The sequence below is a fragment of the Momordica charantia genome (assembly GCF_013281855.1).
Source record: "Momordica charantia cultivar OHB3-1 chromosome 8 unlocalized genomic scaffold, Mcharantia_2.0 BLBB01000008.1, whole genome shotgun sequence".
Taxonomy (NCBI): Eukaryota; Viridiplantae; Streptophyta; class Magnoliopsida; order Cucurbitales; family Cucurbitaceae; genus Momordica; species Momordica charantia.
In genome coordinates this window covers 19,707,132-19,711,690 of record NW_028275166.1, presented here as the reverse complement: position 1 = coordinate 19,711,690, position 4,559 = coordinate 19,707,132, and the positions used below count along the sequence as shown (strand labels likewise).

General features: G+C 48.3%; 1 pseudogene; it reads right to left on the bottom strand.

Annotated features, from left to right (window-relative positions):
• Positions 1-560: 560 nt before the first annotated feature.
• LOC148209726 (uncharacterized) lies at positions 561-3,933 on the bottom strand (annotated as a pseudogene).
• Positions 3,934-4,559: the final 626 nt, after the last annotated feature.

Below are 4,559 nucleotides of genomic sequence, written 5' to 3'. Positions count from 1 at the left end.
CGCCGCCGCACCTGCTGCTGCCCGAGACCACGCGCCGCCGCCTGCTGCTGCCTGACGCCCGCGCCAGCTGTTGTCCGACGCCGCCTGAACGAAGCTGCTCGCCGGAGAAGAAGAATCGGAGTGGGGGTGGCCGGCGGCTTCAACAAGAGAGGGAAATTGAGGAAGAAGAAGAGGAAAAGAACAATGGCTAGGGTTATTTGTTTTAAACTTTTAACTCCTTTGGGCTTGGGTTCTTTTCCTTTTGTTTAATGCCCACTTACCCAACCCCTCCTTGTTAAAACAAGCCAATAATATAATTTCGTAATTGGACCAATGGCCCAAAACAAGTGTCACATAGCGGAATCCGTACTAAACCATAATTTGATAAATAACTACACGCGACTAACTCACCACTAATTCTGTAGCAATACACAATAGTCGAGATGCCACAATTAAATTAAATAAAGATAATTGATGAATCAAACAAAATAAAATGAAATAAATAAATAAATAAATAAAATCTATTTTGTTATAAAAATTTCCCAGAACTCGAGGCAAACTAACCTGAGTAACGCGGGGCGTTACAGACTTCCCCCCTTCAAAAAACTTTCGTCCTCGAAAGTTCGTTGCTCGAACAATTCAGGATAATGGGCCCTGATTTCGTCTTCTCTCTCCCAAGTAGCCTCTTCTATTTGTTGGATCTTCCACAAGACCTTCACCAAGTCAATCACCCGGTTCCGCAGCACTTTGGTCTCTCTCGCTACGATCCCAATGGGTACTTCCCTATAGCACAATGTTTCATCTACCTGCAGTGGTTCGTAATCCAAGACGTGGGAAGGGTCATGGACATATTTCCTCAACATGGACACGTGGAACACGTTATGCACTGCACTCAACGACGGTGGCAAAGCCAACCGGTAAGCGACCGGGCGATGCGCTCCAAGATCTCAAAAGGACCAATAAATCTTGGACTGAGTTTTCCCTTCTTACCAAAACGTAGGGCTCCCTTCACCGGTGCCACACGAAGAAAAACGTGGTCACCGACATCAAATTCCAATGCTCTTCGCCTAACATCAGCGTAACTCTTCTGTCTGCTTTGGGCCGTCTGCATTCTTGCTCTAATCTTTTGGATGGCGCCATTAGTTTCTTGTACCAATTCTGGTCCCAATAGGACTCTCTCACCGACCTCATCCCAATGCACCGGCGACCTACACTTTCTCCCATATAACGCTTCATATGGGGCCATGTCAATGGTCGCCTGATAACTGTTGTTGTATGCAAACTCTGCTAAGTACAGGTGTTTGTCCCAAGAACCACCGAAATCCAATGTGCAAGCCCTCAACATATCTTCCAGAACCTGGTTCAAACGCTCGGTTTGGCCATCGGTGGGGGTGGAACGCCGTACTGAAATCGAGTCGTGTCCCCAGAGCTTTATGCAAACTCCGCCAGAACGTTGACGTGAAACGGGAGTCCCGATCTGACACTATGGTCACTGGTATGCCATGAAGTCTAACTATTTCATGTAGATAAAGTTCCGCCCACCTTTCTACTGAATATGTGGCTTTGCCTGGTATGAAATGCGCAGACTTTGTTAAGCGATCCACAGTCACCCAAATCACTGTGAAACGTTTAGTCGTCCTCGGCAACCCTGTAATGAAGTCCATGGCTACGTCATCCCACTTCCACACCGGTATACTTAAAGGTTGCAACAACCCGGCGGGCCTCTGTCTGGAGGCTTTCACCTGTTGGCACGTCAAACAGCTACTAACAAACTGAGCAATCTCACACTTCATATTGTGCCACCAATAGTGTCTCTTAAGATATCTATACATCTTGGTACTCCCAGGATGCACCGAGAATGGGGTATTATGAGCCTCGGTTAGTAAATCCCTCCTTAAAGGAAAATCTCTTGGCACGCACAGTCTCCCCTGATAGAGCAGGGCCTTATCTTCCGAAAGGGAAAAATCTCCTTGGCCCAGCATAACGAAACCACCCTTGTTCAGACTGGAATCTCCCTTTTGTGCAGCGATGATTCGCTGTCTTAGGGTGGGTTTGACCGAGAGTTGAGCTAGCACTACTGAGACATCTTCTACCGCTAACTCCACCTCAGAACGGTCCAACTCATCTAACACTGGTCCAAGAGGTACTACCAGAGGAGCTACGCTTGCTGCTCTTCTACTGAGTGCATCGGCCACCACGTTTGCCTTACCCAGATGGTAATTGATCTCGCAGTCGTAGTCTTTTTACCAGTTCTAACCACCTCCGCTGCCTTAGGTTAAGTTCCTTCTGAGTGAAGAAATATTTCAAACTTTGATGATCAGTGAAGATTTGAATCTTTTCCCCATATAGGTAGTGTCTCCATATCTTCAAGGCGAACACTACCGCAGCAAGCTCCAAATCATGGGTGGGATAGTTAAGCTCGTGTACCTTTAACTGACGTGAGGCATAGACAATGACTTTCCCATGCTGCATCAGAACGCAACCTAAACCCCTTCGTGAAGCGTCACTGTACACCACTAAACTTCCCGCCCCATCCGGTACTGTTAACACTAGGGCCGTGACCAACCGCTTCTTCAGTTCTTGAAAGCTTTTCTCACATTCATCGCTCCAAGTGAACGTGGCATTCTTGCGGGTTAACTGAGTCAACGGCGCCGCCGCTCGAGAGAAATCCTGGACGAACCTTCTATAATAGCCGGCTAGGCCGAAAAAACTGCGGATTTCGGTCACTGTGCGAGGCCTTGGCCAACCACTGACCGCCTCCACCTTGGCCGGGTCCACGGCAATACCTTCCCTGGTGACTATGTGGCCAAGGAAAGCCACCTTAACCAGCAAAAACTCACATTTCCAGAACTTCGCGTACAGGCTGTTCTTCCTCAAATCGGTAAGAACCTACCGCAGATGTCCTTCGTGCTGCTCTTCCGTCTTGGAGTAAATTAAAATATCGTCGATAAACACGATCACAAACTGATCAAAAAATTTCTTAAAAACTCGATTCATGAGGTCCATAAATGCCGCAGGGGCATTAGTGAGTCCGAAAGACATAACGGTAAACTCAAAATGCCCATACCTGGTCCTGAAGGCTGTCCTAGGTATGTCGGCGTCTTTAATTCTCAACTGGTGGTACCCCGATCGTAGGTCTATCTTCAAGAACACCCTTGCTCCTTTTAGTTGATCAAAGAGGTCATCGATGCGAGGAAAGGGGTACCTATTTTTTATTATCACCTTGTTCAGTTCTCGGTAATCAACACAAAGTCGCATAGATCCATCTTTCTTTTTCACAAACAGCACGGGAGCACCCCAAGGAGACACGCTCGGGCGAATGAAGCCTTTGTCTAAGAGCTCTACCAGCTGAGCCTTAAGCTCCTTAAGTTTCGCTGGATCCATGCGGTACGGTGCCTTTGAAATGGGGGCTGTCCCGGGTGGTAAGTCGATGCAAAAATCCAGTTCACGAACAGGGGGTAGCCCCGGAAGGTCATCGGGGAACACGTCTGGGAACTCTCTGACCACGTGAATGGAGTCGATACTAGGTGGAGTCTTACTAATGTCGACGACGTTGGCCAAATATCCCCAAGCTCCATTCTGTAACAGGCGTTTTGCCTTCAACGCCGATACTGTCCTTGGGACTCTACCCGTAACTCCTTTAAATGTAAAGTTCCGACCCAAAGATAGTTGGAAGGAGACTTCTCTTCTCGAGCAATTAATGTTGGCTTGGTTGGTAGCTAGCCAATCCATGCCCAAAATAACGTCAAAATCTTGCATGTCCAGCTGGATCAATCTTGCCCTTAGGGTCTGATTATCAAAAGATAACTCACCTGCCCTCACCTTTTCACTAGCAATCAAAACTGACCCTGATGGTGTAGAAACCGACAACAAAAACCCTAACGGCTCTAATTCGAGGGTAGATGAAAGTGTGGCTCGACCTCGAATCAAACAATACATACGCAGGCACATCATGGACTAAGACAGTACCTGGATCACAATGCAAAGATAAGGGCATACACTCACACATAACACCCAAAAAAAATGAGAAGAAATACCCGTGACCACGGTTTCGGCATCCGCCGCTTCCTTGCGAGTAAGTGCGAAGACACGAGCCCTTTGGTTATTTCCCTACGTTGAAACTGATGGGGAAATCCTCTGGCCTAACCTCTGTGTATTTGCGGCCGACATGGGACATTCCCTTGCAAAATGCCCCTCTCTTCCGCACCTGAAACAACCCTTGCTTCCCGTCCAGCACTGGCCCGTATGTCTTTTCTGGCAGTTGGGGCATACTGGCGGCATGCCCTGGTGCTGAGCCTGGTGCTGGGGTGCTCTCAATATCGGGTCGGCACAAGTCGGAGGGAACTTTCTTTTCACACCTGAAGATGATCCGACCTCTAGCAGGGGTGAGGCCTTGTTGGAGACATCCTTATCCATAATCAAGGCGCCCCTAACCGCTTCAGCATAGGTGGTGGGTCGCTGGAGGTCCACCGGGCCTCTGATTCCATTGCGCAAGCCTTTAACAAACCTCTTGATCTTCAATGCCTCAGTGGGAATCAACTCTAGAGCGAAACGGGAGAGTTCCGCGAACTTCCTTTCAT